Source organism: Bufo bufo, chromosome 6, assembly GCF_905171765.1.
Source record: "Bufo bufo chromosome 6, aBufBuf1.1, whole genome shotgun sequence".
Lineage (NCBI taxonomy): Eukaryota > Metazoa > Chordata > Amphibia > Anura > Bufonidae > Bufo > Bufo bufo.
In genome coordinates this window covers 19,078,268-19,096,254 of record NC_053394.1, presented here as the reverse complement: position 1 = coordinate 19,096,254, position 17,987 = coordinate 19,078,268, and positions in this window count along the sequence as shown.

The following is a 17,987-nucleotide window of genomic DNA, read 5'->3' as shown; positions in this document are numbered from 1 at the left end:
AACTGCGTCTAAGATACGACGATATTGACAGAACCGTTTATGTAATGAATTCGCCAGTATACAAGTTCATGCCTTGTGTGAAGTTGGGGAATATTTTGGGGCTGCCGGGGTATTCACAAGCTCCGTCGCTCAAGAATGTAGACACCGAGCACATCACTCTCCGCTACAAAGGACCCGGCTTACCTGTTTTAGAACATCATGCTGGTGGTATAAAAGGGGCTTGCTCTAGTTTCATCAAAAGAGAAAAAAAAAAATTTATCCCGATATTAAAGGGAACCTGTCACCTGGATTGTGTATAGAGCTGAGGACATGGGCTGCTAGATGGCCGCTAGCACATCCGCAATACCCAGTCCCCATAGCTCGGTGTGCTTTTATTATGTAAAAAAACTATTTGATACATATGCAAATTAACCTGAGATGAGTCCTGTCCCTGACTGATCTCACATACAGGACTCATCTCAGGTTAATTTGCATATGTATCAAATCGTTTTTTTACACAATAAAAGCACACAGAGCTATGGGGACTGGTTATTGCGGATGTGCTAGCGGCCATCTAGCAGCCTATGTCGTCAGCTCTATACACAAAATCCCAGTGACAGGTTCCCTTTAAAGCCGGTTTTTAATACAATGTTTGTTTTTACAGATATCGTCCAACATCACTTGTTGGCGATAGTTACGTACAACTTTTAAGAACTGTCGAGTTAGGCGGTAAAAATGGTGAGATAGTCACGCAAAAGTATCACCGGCCGGACTATATACCCGTTTGTAAACATCATTTTGACATTGTTACAATATCGATACTCACGGATCAGTCTAAACCTGTTAAATTCAAATACGGCAAGACTATTGTGCGATTACACTTTAGACCGCACGCTGTGACGACGCACTAAAATGTTGTCCGAGAGTGTACGGTGACCCGGACGCATATACGCATTATTACATAACGCAAGCCGGTCATGGTTTGGACGGATTTCACGGTACCGAATTCATGCATGGTTCTGGCCTCGCTGGCTTATTTCGGGGCTGTTCCGTCGTGTCGTTCCCCTATTTAAGAAAGGTGTGGAGCTTGTAAAACCGCATGTGAAAACAGCCGCCCATAACATCGCTAAAGACGTTGTCACTACGGCTTCGACCGCCTTTATGGATCGTATAAATAGGTCGACGCAGGGCCAGGAGGGCTCTAGTGTCGTACGAATACGTAAAAAAAAACGCATAAAAGAAAACGTGCACGCGCTGCCGTTGTCTTACCAACTTTCATGAATAAAGTAGCACAACCTAAGAGACGTCGCCGCCAGAAAACAAGAAGTCGTTCACCGAGCGACATCTTCTAGTCAGATGCTATGGCTTTCGTGCATGACGCCTCCGCCGAGTTCGCCAAATCAGAGTTGGATATCTTTCAAATATCGCCTACACAAACAAGCATTGAAAAATCGCTTTATGTAGAGGTGCAGCCAATCGCCGCAATCACTGACAATGCCCCTTTGGAATTCTACATCACGGGCAGCGGTGAATATTATTACGACCTTAACAACACATTGTTACATGTAGTTTGCAAAACAGTTAGTCCTGATAACACACCCATACCAGAAGGATCCCGCGTTGCACTTATTAACTACCCTATAGCGAGTCTTTTTAATCAACTGGATATAACGCTCGGCGACACGTTGATTTCAAGAAGCGACAACCTTTATACGTATAGAGCGTATATAGAGTCCCTAATAAATTTTAGAATAAACCGGCTGTAAATTTGGACGCTCAAGTTTGTGAATTATAAAGACACAGCGGGACATCATGATGACAGGGTTCTCGACGGACGTAATGAAGGCTTCAGCAAGAGAGCAAAGTATTCCGCCCGATCTAGAAGTGTGGAATTAATGGGCCCCATTTACGCCGATATATTTAATCAACCAAAGTTAATACTGAACGGTTTAGATCTAAAGATAAAATTGACCAGAAACAAAGACACTTTCTGCCTTATGTCGGCCGAGGCGTCCCAGTTTAAAGTCCAAATACAGCACGCTTCCCTGTTTGTCAAAAGAGTACAAGTATCGCCCGCTGTAAGAATCGGTCACAGTCGCGCTCTGTTAACAGCTAACGCAAAGTGATCGATCAGGCGTCGCTTAAAGTGTATAGCGTACCAGCCGGATATCTAACCACGAGAATCTTTTCCTCGGAAACCTACCGAAAACAGTAATACTAGCGTTTGTGGATAACGAATCATTTTCCGGGAGTTACCAAAGAAATCCTTTGTGCTTTAACCACTATAATGTGAATTATGCAGCCTTATATTTGGATGGTCAACAGATCCCGGCAAAACCTTTTCAACCTAACTTCCAAGACGAATCAGCCGTTCGTGAATATATGTCCCTAGTACATATTTTGGGGAAACACAAGGCCGACAACGCTTTATCCGTCGATTAGCACAAGTTTTTGAATGGTTACACTTTGTTCGCTTTTGATTTATCGCCGGATCAAGAGCCCGGCGGTTATTTCTCATTAGTAAAAACTGGCAATCTGCGAGCTGAAATTAGATTTGCTGAACCGATTGCAAAACACAATTAACATGATTATTTCAATAATATTTTCATGAACTGAATATACAATAGGCGGGATGTATTATACGATTTTCAATAAACATGAATAATTATGAAATTGCCTGTGTTATTAAAGCTGATATTAACACCAGGCGCATATTTAAAGGTGTATTCCCGTGCGATTTATTACCGGGGGGGTAAAATCAACAGGCCCACGGCATACATTGTAAATACGGATAATTCGTATCAGCGGGGGAAGCATTGGATTTTAATTATATTATACCCGAATGATATATCAATTTTTTTGATAGTTAGGGTTTATCACCCGCAAATGAAATATTTCCTGGCGACTTTATAGTTTTAGAATTTTTATATAAAAACTGCATAAGGTATCAAAACAGAAAAATACAAGATGCCGTTAGTACAGTCTGCGGCCATTACTGTATCTATATCTTACAATGTCTCGCTAAAGGAATATCTTTTGAAAAGGTGTTAAAAATTTTCACTAACGATTTTAGAAAAAATTGCCGTATTGTGTGATCATTTGTAACAAAACGCATGAAACGCTTATGTATACGATGCTGTAATTACAATCAAACGTGTCTGTCCCTACGGGACTGTTGCAAATAAGGAAAATGAATAAAGTTTTTTAAATTAATTATATTTGTCAGTTTGATTTTTAATGCGATTATATTAAATTAATATCAGGCAATATAAATTTTAATATCAAATAGCACGCACTATAAATTTTATATCAAACGATATAAACCTAATATCAAGCGATATAAAAGGGGGCGTGGTACCTGTCACTTTGACGAAACATATACCCTCTTACTACTCTAGGGAGAGATTTGTTCATTAAGCTTGACTTGCAAGTATCAGCAAAGAATCAGGGCATAGGAGTACACTCAGATCTCAATCCAATCTCTACACCAGTGCCACTAATTCTTGCAAACATACAGGACCACCCAGAACTTAACATTAACCCTGCATTATGGTCTTCAAATGATTCTGACACAGGATTCATAAATTACACACTTTACACAGCTACTGCGAAACCAGGTGTCATCTCAGTGTTCCAGAAACAATACCCGCTGTCAAAAGAGAAACTTGATGGACTTAGACCAATGATTGAAGAATTCCTACAAAAGGGAATCCTGGAAGAGGTGATTTCACCCTACAGCACGCCTGTGAATCCAGTGACAAAGGCAGATGGTGCTACCCGCTTTGTACAGGATTTAAGGGCCATCAACAACATCATTGTGCCTATAGCCCCTGTTGTACCTGATGTCACTTAATTATCTGCCATTCCAGCAGACGCTGTCTGGTTCAGTGTGATAGATCTGAAAAATGCATTCTTTTCTATCCCAGTTGATAAGATAACCAGACTACTTTTTGCTTTTTCCTTTGACGGACGTCAACTGACCTGGTGCAGACCCCAGGGATATGCGGATTCACCTGTAGTGTACAGCATAGTCCTCCAAGCCACATTAAAACTGTGGCGAAACCAACCTCGCCACTGGGTTTTGGAGAGGCCCGTTTATCAGCCTCTTTCCTCAGGATTATGGCCCATACTAACTTTTAAACCCCTGAACCTATTCAAGTGAATTTTGGATAGGTTTGTCCCCAAGTTATACTGTTTAAATTCATGTAAGTTATATGTATGGACAATGTAAACTCACAAAGTTGTAACAATTTATAATAAGTGTAACTTGTCAGCTTGGGAGGAATATGCTGGGTGTGTTTCTATTGTGCCATTGTGTGTTTAAATGGTGATGTCTGTTCTGTTGTCCCCACATGTGTATTGGTGATTTCCCTTTGTCCTGAGAGATAATTTGATTGCTCCTCGGTTGTCTCCGGGACAAAGAGGAGGAAACCATGATGCATTGTGGGGATATGTTGTATCTGTCCTGTGTCGCAGTCTCCCTTCTGGTCCTCTGGGGGTGTGAACGATTGGTTGCTGTACTTACATTGTATGTGTTCTAATATACTGATTGGTTGTATTTCAAACCCCTGTGGGCAGTACTATGTTTGTGGTTTGTGAATAAAAGAGGCTGTACTTGAACAGTCAGACCACTGTTTGACCCTCAACACTGAGCCTTGTCTCGTTATTGGGGGGGATCCACTGTATGCTGTTAGAGACTGATTGCCAGGAGTGTAAGCAGATTCCTGTTCGTCTGCTAGCAGCTATTCGTGAGGTTCCAGTTTGGAGTGCTACTTTGTATCCAGTTCGGGAGGTTGGTGTTCTGCAGTAGCTGGGCCTGTCTCTCAGAAAGGGGCATATCGCCTAAACGGATTTTAACCCCTTGTCTGCTGAAACGGTCCGTTACAAAAACCATGGTCCCCCCCCCCCCCCCCAAGGTTCTGTGCTGCTGCAATATGTTGATGATCTGTTACTGTGTAGCATGTCAGCGGAGGCCAGCATTCAGGATGGTTTACAATGGTTGTCGGGATGTGGTCACAAAGTGACACTTAAGAAAATGCAACGGTGTAAAATGCAGGTTGAATACTTGGGCTTTGTCCTCACAAAAAGGTGAACGGAGAATCAGCGCAGAAAGAGTCCAGTCTATTGCGGGCCTGGTCACCCCGCACACCAAGAAAGAAATGTTATCTTTCCTTGGTATGATAAACTACTGTAGACAATGGATTCCTGATTGCTCCTATTATGACAATGTTTTGAGGCAAGCCACTCTGGACGGAAAATCCAGATTTGATTAAATGGTCTTCTGAAATGTACAATGCATTTGATTATCTGAAATGTTTACTCATGTCGAGTCCAGGGCTGGGCCTCCCTGACTATAATATGCCCTGCCACATGTTTGCACGCCAAAATTGTAAAACCATGGCGGGTGTACTGACACAAGAAAACGGAGGCAAGTTGCGTCCTTGTGTATTTTTCTCAAAGGTAATGCCCACGCCTGTTCAAGGGATGCTGGCATGTCTGTGTTCTCTTACAGCCTGTGCTATGATGGTAGAGTTGGCAACTCCTTTCACAATGTGACATTACACCATTTTGCATACCACTCATGATGTTGTAGGCCTACTCAAGGACATCCAGACAACAGCAGGCAGCTGAGCTCATTGCACTCACTAGTGCATTTATTCTACATGCTAACAGACCTGTCACCATTTATACTGAGAGTAGGTACACACATGGGGTAGTGTGGGACCATGGTATGATTTGGCAGAGGAGAGGATTCACGGCAGCAGATGGTAAGGATCATGTCCCACAGGGCAATGCGCTGGCAGATAAGGTGGCGAGATGAATGGCCAAATGCAACCCCAAAGGTTTGTGTAACCATTGGGAGATGCCATGTCTGGCACCTCCAACCCCTGAGATGTTGCAAATGCTTAATGATCTTCAAAGGTATGCCACTGAACAGTAACAGCAAGACTGGTGTTATCCAGTATTGCAGAAAAATCCCAAGATAGAATTAGTCTGCGAAGAGGGGAAGTTATGCATTCCCCCAACACAGTGCTTCAATCTTAATAGCACATTTCCACGGAGTAGGACATAAACAGCATTGAGATACTCATGGGGAGGCCTTTCCCCACCCCTTGGGCCCAATGATAGTGCAGGGAGGAGACCTTGATTTAATAAGGGAAGACTATGTCACCAAATTGATACAGGTACTTAACAAAACTGAGGGAAAAAAAAGTTGCTTGTAAATCTCCCTCTTCCACAGGAACCCACCCACCCAGTGTGGGGGATGAGTTGGTGGTCGAAACACTGAAGAAAGGAAGAGCTCAAGGTGATTTCGTATATGGCCCACCTACTACCGTGGTTGCAGTAACCAGAACAGCTGTGCCGACTGAACAATCTCCAATTTGGATCCACGCCACCCGAGTGAAGCTTGCGAGAGAAAGAGGAGGCAGGAACGGAGGCAGACAGCCTTGGCCTTGAAGGACAGTGGGTACTAACGGGGGCAGACAGCCCTGACCTCCAACGAGGTCCGGAGGTACTAACGGAGGCAGACAGCCTTGACCCCCAACGAGATGACAGTCGGGAAATTCCTCGAGATGGCTGAAATGTAGTGCCTTGATAATTGCAGTCCCCACCCCAGTAGATGTATGGACAGGGCTCCTACGTTCCCAATTGAATGACACAGATTTGCAGGATCATGATGTTAAATATGGATATGTAAATCCTTATCATGCTCGTTATAACTGTCCTACATATGAGACTCTGCAAAGTAATATGATAGAAATCTAGAAAGTTGTAAAAAGATAGTATCAAAAAAATATGCAATGTAATATTACAAAAACAGTACCATCCCTAGACAAACATGTACCTCTACCAACAGGATGGGTATTGGCCTTTTGAAATACTAGTTACACATACCAGCCAATATTACAGAGGGGCCCTGTACAATAGCTAGGTTGACATTAGCAATGATACCACTATTCCCAGCAATGCAGACACGACACACGAGAGACACTTCCCTACAGCTACCAGAAAATTGTGACTATAATGTGAATCTCCTCTCTAGAGAAGAATACATGAGTTTAGGGGTATCCATGATAGGGGTACCAGGGTTGGCCATATAAAAACCACAGGACAATATCAAAACTTGCCTGTTTTATGGTAAAACAGATAAATGTCACTAGTGCAGTTCTGCAAGATATGCTGCTGGATATACAAAATGAAAAAAAAAACATTATATAGATATATGTAAATGGATTTTAAGAGAGGATTGATAGGTTCTATTTCAGTCCAAAGCCTATTTTTATATAAGCTTATATTCCATCACTATCTATACATTAATACATCACGTACACAGGAACACGTAGGGGTCAATGTTCTTGAAAAACTACTACTAAGTAATTTTGCTCACATATCACATATAGCCTTGGACTCTGGTAAAAGATGAGATAACTGAAATGTGTAGCTGGCTAAAAACGTGTGTTACTGGTTAACTTAAACATCATGTCATTTGGGACTATATATGTCTCACGAGATCAATAAAAATGCAGAGTGATTTTGAACTACACAGAAGTGTGTAGTGTGTCATTATCGCTCTCTCTGGCCAGATAAGGATCAAATCAAGCTGAATACCGAAGTCTTGTACAAGGGGTACAAATAAGGGAAAAAGAATATTCCTTACAGGAGCCATGCCACATAGAGATACCTTGACGAGGTGCCTTGGGCTCCGATAGGTTCCAGACAGGAATATATTGGCCAAAGTCTCAGTTTTTAACATCAGCGTGAGAGTTTGGCCAGTATTGTCAGTTGCATAATTTTCTGGTGCAAGAGTTTTAAGAAGTACATGGAACCTACTAATTTAGTAACTTATTGTGTACTAAAACTGATGGGAATGTGCCGTGAGGGATTGTACACCGAGATGGTGGGGGGTGGTTGTGGATGCTGAGGGAGGGGGTCTCTATTGCATGTTATGCAGAGACTAGGGGCCCGTGTTTGGGTTGTATATGGGGAGGCCGTGAGGGATTGTACACCGAGATGGGGGGGGGGGGGGGGGGGGGGCTATGTTTGATTGTATGCCGAGATGGGAGGCTGTGTAGTATGGTGGTGTATTATGTGAGAGAATATGTGGGATTGTACACAGATATGGTGGGGGGGTGGTTATGGATGCTGAAGGAGGGCTTATCTGGTTGTATGGGGGGCTGCATTGAGTTTTAAGACGAGACTGGGTCTGTGTTCTAGAGGTGTCTGGGTTGTATATGGGGGGGGCTGTGTGGATGCCGAGGGAATGGGCCATGTTTGATTGTGTGCCAAAATGGGAGGCTGTGCAGTAGGGTGGGGTCTAGTTTGTATGCGAGGGGGACCGAGATTGCACACAGATAGTGGGGTGGTTGTGTGAGGGGGGGCTGTGTTCTAAGGATGTGTCTGGGTTGTATATGGGGGGGGGGGCTGTGTTCTAAGGATGTGTCTGGGTTGTATATGGGGGGGCTGTGTTGCAGGGTGATGTCTGCAGGTTGTATGCGAGGAGGCTGTGAGGGATTGTACACAGATGGCAGGAGACTGGTTGTGGATGCTGACGAAGAGGGATCTGGTTGTATAGGGGGGGGGGGGGGCTTTGCTGCATTTTATGCTGTGATGGAGGTGTCTGGGTTGTATATAGGGGGCTGTGTTGGATTGTATGCGGAGACAGGGTTGTGTTGAAGGATGCTGCCTGTAGGTTGTATGTGTAGGGGGCGGCTGTGTGCATATGTTGTTGGTAGGGTGTGTAAAGGCTGTATTACTACATAGGCAGATTTTACAGGAAATAAGGAAGGAATCACCTGCTCGCTTGCTGAGGAGACGGCTCCTATTACATGCAGCGATCTTGTCCACAGTATGGGGAGGCGCGATCGTTATACCGTCGTTTGTCTCCATGCTGTACAGTCATTTGCCAGCGGCAGATTGTAATTCGCACGATCTGCCGTTTTCTTGTTCATCGGGTAATTACCGGCGGTATTACACTGTATTGATAGTGTGGGGATGACTTCAGACCAGAGGTCGCCATAACTCCTGTACAAGCGTCATAGATGCCTGTTCAGGCTGTTTAACTTTGAAAAAAGTTTAGCGTGTACCAATATGCGGTAAAAACTTTTCCATTCATCAGCGCAGGGCGCTCTGAACGGCCTGGAAGTACATTACTGCTGCCTGTGCCTGAAATAAGGAGCTTTGTGATTGGTTAGTTTGGCTGGTACATTGTCCTGCAGCAGAGAAAGCTGTAAGGAGGAGGGGCTAGATATAAGAGGGAGGGGCTAGATGTAAGAGGGAGGGGCTAGCTCCTGGGGCTGCTGTAGTAAGGAGAGCCGGGCACCCTTCCAAAGGACCCCGGCAAATATGGCAGCGGTGGAGCTGAAGACTAGATCCCAGACATCTAGATTGATGTGCAGAACAATGTGTCAGCACTGTGTAATCGATGTATGTGGTGCAGTGTATGATCATCACACACCTCATGCAGTGCACCATGCACCCCCTCACCCACTGCAGCACCACGCGCCCCACCTACACCGCATACCCCACATGCTTCTCATACATCACACGCTGCCCCACATGCAGCACTCACTGATGGGTGTGTGAGATGCATGTAGTCAATGCAGGCCAATAAAGCCAAGTGGTAAAGTACAGGGAGGATCCGCCATATTGGACCGACTAGGGCTGCAGTAAACGATTACTTAAATAAATCAAGTATTTTATAGATTTTTTTTACAATTAATTGATTAATCTAATAACAAAAACCTTCTTAAAATAAACGTATTGCTTTATAAAAAATGTCCCCTTTTCCCAGTGCTTCCTATACCATCCACCATGTCCCCCAGTGCCATCAGATCAGCAGCAGCAGCCCATCCATGCCATGTCCCCATGATGGTACTGCCATCAACCCCCTGCAGCGTCCCACTAATGTACGTGGGCACTGCAAAATCTTGTTACATCATATCATGCTGTATTTCATTCTTATGTGGAATTCCTGTTACCAGGCTGTTAGGTGCACTACACACATAAACCACAGTTCAGGCCTGGTTGTTGGGAGTTGAGAGTTGGTGAGATGTAGTAGAATCAAATATTGGTTATACCTCCACACTACGTTGGATGTATGGAGGTATAATGTCACAACCCAAACTATTGTCAATAAATTGTGTGAACTGGGTATCTTAAAACATAACTTACTATCCCTTGTTGTCTCAGGGGTTGATAGCTTGAGCCAAAACGTAGGCGTATATGTGGATAAAATCCTAGCACCCTTTGTATCATCCATCCCTTCACATGTAAAGGACACCGGTGACCTTCTTAAACAACTCAGAGATCCATTTGGAGGAAGGCTGTATACTAGGGAGCGTCAACGTAGAGGCCTTATATTAGTCAATCCCACATAACTGGGGTCTGCATGCAGTGGCTCACTTTATCTACACAGGGGAGGCAGTTTTCAGCCCATAACCTTTTTGTTCTTAAATTGCTTGAGTTCTCACTCAAGAGGAACTACTTCCTGTTCAATGGCCAATTCTACCAACAGCTCAGGGGCACGGCGATGGAGAGTCCCTGTGCCCCATCGTACACAAATTTGTTCCTGGACTGGTGGAGAATACGTTAGTGTTCAGAGATTAACTAACACCAGAACTACAGCGGGTCCAAATGTGGGCACGCTTTATAGATGACATATTTGTCATTTGGAAGGGGAGTTTGGAGACACTACATGGGCTAAAAGCATAAATGATAATGACATAGGCCTGCACTTTACATCTGAATGTCATCCAACACTACTCCCCTTCCTTGACATACGAGTCATCCAGAACCACAGTGGTACACTTGACACTTCAATTTTTCGAAAGCCTACTTCTACCAACTCTTGGAGGTGGGAGAGTAGCCATCCTTTCCCCCCTCAAGAAAGGGATCCCCCGAGGCCAATACTTGCGGCTAAGGAGGAATTGCTCCAGACACTGACTTTATACGACAGGCTGATGATCTGAGAACCAGATTTATTGACCGAGGCTACCCGGCGGGTATATTGACACCGGCCTACCAAGCAGCCCTCAATTGTGACAGTGTTTCCCTTCTTACCCCTAAAAATGAACAACCAATGGGGGTTCACTCAAGGCGAATTTCTTTTATTCGCTTATTAGTATGTTCAATGGATCTTCTACTGCAATAAGGGAGATCATCTCTAGGCACTGGCATGTACTTAGGATGGACCCGGATATTTGTAAAGTCATTAAAGAGTACCCCAGTATCACGTACAGGCGAGGTAGGAGTGTTCATGACCTGATGGTTAACAGCCAATTCACACCAGCACCCACAAATAAAACGTGGCTAGAGAGGCATCTACGGCAACTATAGATGCGGAGGATGTATGGCATGTAGATATATGACCAATGCAAAAACATTTAAGAGCAGCAACACCCGCAAGACATACACGGTCAGGGATTTCATTAATTGCAAAACCACAGGAGTGGTTTACAAAAATCACCTGTGACTGTGGTAAAGAGTACGTGGGCAAAACAACAAGAGAACTAAGGAGGAGGATACAGTGGCGGAAATAATTATTTGACCCCTCACTGATTTTGTAAGTTTGTCCAATGACAAAGAAATGAAAAGTCTCAGAACAGTATCATTTCAATGGTAGGTTTATTGTAACAGTGGCAGATAGCACATCAAAAGGAAAATCGAAAAAATAACTTTAAATAAAAGATAGCAACTGATTTGCATTTCATTGAGTGAAATAAGTATTTGAACCCCTACCAACCATTAAGAGTTCTGGCTCCCACAGAGTGGTTAGACACTTCTACTCAATTAGTCACCCTCATTAAGGACACCTGTCTTAACTAGTCACCTGTATAAAAGACACCTGTCCACAGAATCAATCAATCAAGCAGACTCCAAACTCTCCAACATGGGAAAGACCAAAGAGCTGTCCAAGGATGTCAGAGACAAAATTGTAGACCTGCACAAGGCTGGAATGGGCTACAAAACCATTAGCAAGAAGCTGGGAGAGAAGGTGACAACTGTTGGTGCGATTGTTCGAAAATGGAAGGAGCACAAAATGACCATCAATCGACCTCGCTCTGGGGCTCCACGCAAGATCTCACCTCGTGGGGTGTCAATGGTTCTGAGAAAGGTGAAAAAGCATCCTAGAACTACACGGGAGGAGTTAGTTAATGACCTCAAATTAGCAGGGACCACAGTCACCAAGAAAACCATTGGAAACACATTACACCGCAATGGATTAAAATCCTGCAGGGCTCGCAAGGTCCCCCTGCTCAGGAAGGCACATGTGCAGGCCCGTCTGAAGTTTGCCAATGAACACCTGAATGATTCAGAGTGACTGGGAGAAGGTGCTGTGGTCTGATGAGACCAAAATAGAGCTCTTTGGCATTAACTCAACTCGCTGTGTTTGGAGGAAGAAAAATGCTGCCTATGACCCCCAAAACACCGTCCCCACCGTCAAGCATGGGGGTGGAAACATTTTGCTTTGGGGGTGTTTTTCTGCTAAGGGCACAGGACAACTTATTCGCATAAACGGGAAAATGGACGGAGCCATGTATCGTGAAATCCTGAGCGACAACCTCCTTCCCTCTGCCAGGAAACTGAAAATGGGTCGTGGATGGGTGTTCCAGCACGACAATGACCCAAAACATACAGCAAAGGCAACAAAGGAGTGGCTCAAGAAGAAGCACATTAAGGTCATGGAGTGGCCTAGTCAGTCTCCGGACCTTAATCCAATCGAAAACCTATGGAGGGAGCTCAAGCTCAGAGTTGCACAGAGACAGCCTCGAAACCTTAGGGATTTAGAGATGATCTGCAAAGAGGAGTGGACCAACATTCCTCCTAAAATGTGCGCAAACTTGGTCATCAATTACAAGAAACGTTTGACCTCTGTGCTTGCAAACAAGGGTTTTTCCACCAAGTATTAAGTCTTTTTTTGTTAGAGGGTTCAAATACTTATTTCACTCAATGAAATGCAAATCAGTTGCTATCTTTTATTTAAAGTTATTTTTTCGATTTTCCTTTTGATGTGCTATCTGCCACTGTTACAATAAACCTACCATTGAAATGATACTGTTGAGACTTTTCATTTCTTTGTCATTGGACAAACTTACAAAATCAGTGAGGGGTCAAATAATTATTTCCGCCACTGTAGGTGAACATATAGGTGACGTAAAAAATGCTAGGGACAAGTCTGTCTCGCGGCATGTCAGAGCGGAACATGGAGGGAGGGAGGACAGATTGCCTCTCATTTATGGGCATTGAGAAGATTAAGCCAGGGGTGAGACGAGGTGATTTGGACAGGAAAATCCTCCAGTGTGAGGCAAAAACGGATCTTTTACCTCAAGACCACCCATCCCTTAGGACTTAAGGAGCAGTTGAATTATAGCAGCTTCATTTAAAATAAGGCCGCCTTGTCCCCCCTTTTCCCCTTGTAATACTTCTCTTGGAACGCCTCTTTGTGACACCTGAATGAATGATTATTGACTAATCCTTCGCTGTATATCACAATTAATCGGCATCTTAAAATGTATTCAACCATTCTGTTCTGTTAAATCCACTTAAGCGATTCTGCGATTTACCAGCTGTCAAAACATCATTCGCGGCATACGTGGGCACTGTCTGTACTAGTCGCGTTGTTGATAAGCGGCGGGCGACACTCACACAGGTTCCCACCCTATTTCCGGCAACCCGGGATCACATGACTCCTACTTCCGGCACGGTGGAACGCACGCAGATGGCGTGCGTTCCAGACGCGGAGCAAGGTGTTCGCACCACTCGAGCCAGGTAATTGGGGGTTGAACTAGCCGGATACAGAGTATATGTAGGAGGGACTGACCATAAACAGTTGCTCTCCCAAACCACCACCAATTGCGGCGAGACATAGGTCTATATGGGACACTTCCCTATACCTAGCATGGATATGAGCCACTGACTATCCATTCATAGAATACGACGGGGAACTTACCTTCGATTCTAGTAAGTAGATACCAACATATAATTTTAGGATTTGCTGTATATAATCCGACACTCAGGATTGTAAGTGACCAATATGCCGTGTATTTTGTATTTCCCTTTCTAGTTAACCCTGAATGTTCTTTGAAGTCCCCTGATGATTTCTGGCAAATCAGAATGAAACATTGCATGTAGGGCTTTATAAAACAGGGTGCAATTTAGGATTAGGCCCATACTTAGGGAAAGGTTCCGTATGGGGTCCCCCCTGTCAGGGCGGGTGCTCTGTGTCTGATAGGCAGGTAACCAGTTCAGCCCCCTGCCCTCCTTCTAGGTAGGGATTTGTGTGAGGGACAAACAGGAGAACAAATTTATGCCTTGAACACAAGTGTACCGGTCACCAGTGTCCTTCTGCCACCTTACAAAAAGGACCAATTGCCACCAGGTGTGGATCTCCCTACAGGACGTGGTAAGATCCACCCAATTATTATTTTTTCACTTACTTTGTGACATTAGTTAGTGGCACTTCTGTCAAAGTGCGATTTTTGTCTCACAATAATGTGGTGTAATTTATACTTATTTTAACATTATATAGTAAAAGTTATGTTTTAAGATACCCAGTTCACACAATTTATTGACGAGATGTAGTAGGAGGAGTAGTGAGGAGCAGGGAGAAGGAGGAGAGGACCTCCCTCCTCTCAGAACTCTGGAGCTCCAGAGTAGCCCAGACCTCTCCGTGGCCAAGGAAATGGACAAAAGGTGGGACCTTGCTTCTACGGTTTACCCTTCCAGGGTGCCCAGTGAAAGCTTATTTTTCTATATGAAGACAAAAAGGGAGACAGCCATTTTACTAGGCTTTCAGGCACCTTTGTATACAGGTGAAGGACTTATTGCTTCCGACAGCCTCACTGTTTATTACTACAAGTACAGAAAGGCCATCTGTAGCAACACTGAAGTAGAACCATCACTGAGAACAGAGGACCAGATTCAGGACTAAATGCCTGCGGGTACACAACCTCCTACTATAGCCTGAGATATAGCCACATATATAGCCTGTTACTGGGATTTATCACATCCAAACTACATGTTCACAAAAGACTGTTTTATAACTGTATGTAAAATTGCTGTTAAGATCCTGGTTACAGTAAAGTTCTGAGTTAGATTCAAACCCTGCCTCATTCTTCTATCTCCATACTACAACTGTAACACCCCAGAGTTGTGTTACTACACGCCTCTTCGCCGCTATTATCTCCTAAGTGCCGTTATATTGTCATCTGATGTAATTTATATTAGGTCTTCACAAATGTGCATCTAAAACCATGTTAAATTCAATTGTTCCTGTAATTTTCCAAGTTCACCAGCAGGTGGCAGAAACGCATTGGCCAGGTACTAATCCCAGTTTAGTGAATCTAGGCTGGAATGGATTATTCCAGCTTAGCTCCCCCCTCTGTGAGCGAAGTGGGCTGTTCCATCTTCCTGCAGCAAGGGAGGGAAAAAAGTTAGAGCCAGTTGAGTTTTCCCCTTGTATAGGGAAGGCCAAGACCAAGTCTCAGGCTGAGGCTATCATATTCCCAGTCTGAGCACCTTCAGCCTCAGCTGGAAGAAGAAAGCAGAAACTACAACCTCCAGAGTTCCAGGAAGAAAGCATCCCCTCAGAAACCATCTGAGAGATAAGTCCAGAGACCTAGGAGAAGCTATTCCTCCTCAGCTAGTCTGTCCCCATACAGCAGAAGTTACAGAAAAGTGTAGAAGACTAAATTCCTGCCACAATTACAGCGCTACCAAGCAGACAACTTATCCTGCAAGCTCCTCATTTAAAGCAGAAGCAGTTATTCCTGCCAATGATTGCCAAAACCTGCTGGGACCAGAGACCAAAGCTGTATACTGCTTGGATACAAGTAATCTTTAGTAAAGAAACATTTGAACTTTATCTAAAGGTCTAGACATCATTTCTGCTGCAAATTTCCTCTATTACTCCTACTATCACTACACTCAAATGTATTGCAAGTGAGCCAGGAGTCCAGCCGTACCCAGGTAGGAGACACCGTTGACACAATTGTCACCACCCTATAGAGACATTATAAGCCATTACACCACTCTGGCATTCCTAGTCTGGGACGTGCGTTATAACACCTTGGAAGGGCCCTGGGATAGTACCCGGCGCACGCTGCAATTGGCGTCGCAACAAATACAGAACATTAACACGTACCCTGGCCATTGTACAACCACTCATCATTTTGTACCACCAAGGTGCTGGCATCACGACATTACTTAATTCAGGGGCCCAGCCGCACAAGCACTCAGAAAGTTCAATCACCATCAAGGGCACCTCGACCACCACCTGACTGGTGTCCCCCAGTGAATTTGGTGCCGTTCTCCCCTTCACTGCTGGCCCAGGGAGGGGACCTACTAAAAGGAATCAGAGTGGAATGCCCATAGAGAATAAATGGAAATGTAATATTAGAATTAGAGACAAAACCATTTGACATATCTAATAATTATTTAGCAGGCTTACTCTCCAAGTTCAGTGGGATTATTTAATGTTCAGATTAAGTGGAATTATCACTGTTTTCTGCAGAATGACGAGGGTGAATGACACAAAAGAATGCCCATAGACTATAATGAAAAGTAAACCATGAGCTCATTTGCAGGTAAATCTGTGTTATGTAGGATATTAACCTTTACCGCAAGTGTTCCCTGGGTAGAGTAGCACATTGTAAAATGAAAATTACCTTTGATTATAACAGTTTTCTATAGAATGCAAAGGTGATGGATTGCCCATAGGCTATAATGGGATGTAAAACGTGACTTGGTGCCTGAACCATTCAACATATCAAATCTGTAGCAGGCTTACTCTTCAAATTCAGTGGGATCATTTAAAATGGACATATGCCTGACTTTGTGAATGTTATGTACTGTATACATATATTTATTCACAATTTAAAAAAAATTATAGAATTGTATCACTTTGCCCGAGTGCTTTGCTGGTCAGGGATTATCCAGGATACCCTTGCTCATGAAACTAAAACTTGAGGGACTCTTCCTGGGACCCCCGCGGATTGCCATGTATTTGTACCCCTTAGAACCATCATCCCAGATTAATGTGTGGAGTGGATGTGCTGTGTCTTCCCTCTGGTGTTTTGTTTAAGTCACCCCTGTGTCCAGGAAAGGTACAAGGTCTGAATCCAGATTAACTCTGGGCTTTGACTCCTGTTTAACTTGTTAGTCTCTTTGTCCATTTGTTTCATTTTGTTACGGATGGGATTAACATAGCTGACTATGTGCAGGTGTTAGACACTCAGGATATAGTGAATCCCATCATGTGTGTCTTCTCTCTTCCTAGTCTTTGATTAGGGCACTGGGGAGAAGTTTGTGTTAATGTCTGACCTTGCATTGGGTTAATGTGTGATTGCATTATGTTTATAGACCTCCAGAACTGTATTAATGCTGTGCTGGTTAAAAAAAAAAAAAAAAAAAAAAAAACTCAGTTCTTGGTCCTACCCCAATATGTACTAGTTCTGCCTGGGTATTAGCGGAGGATTGGGCTGTAATTACGATCTTCTGGTTCCAGAGTGAAGGAAGCTGGATTCTGATGGAGGCAAGCAGTTGGGATAACAGCTGGCCCGTCATTGTGGCAGAACCCGCCTCGCCACTGGGCATTGGAGAGGCCTGGCTGCCCGCCTCCTACCTGCTGACTATGGCCCCTGGTAAATTGGTACGTTTGAATGCAATATTTGGGCATGTGGTATTTTATATTGCTGCTACTGGCCCTTTAATGGCCATCCGTGGACATATGACTTTTAGAAACAATGCCCCTTTAAGACTGTAGCAGATTGCATTCAGGCTGTCTTAAATATTATGTGTGTTATTATGGGTTCGGTTAAATTGTATTGCTGTGTGTTGTGGACTGTATATATCTAGCCCTTGCTATTGACTACCCCCCCCCCCCCCTTCCTTGTACCATAGTCAACTAGGTGCCCTATTGTATGTAAATGAGGTTGTTGGGGGGTTTAAAGTAGGTGTGCTGTGTCTAAATAAAGTTCAGTTCCTGTTTTAACCCTCAAGGTGAAGTG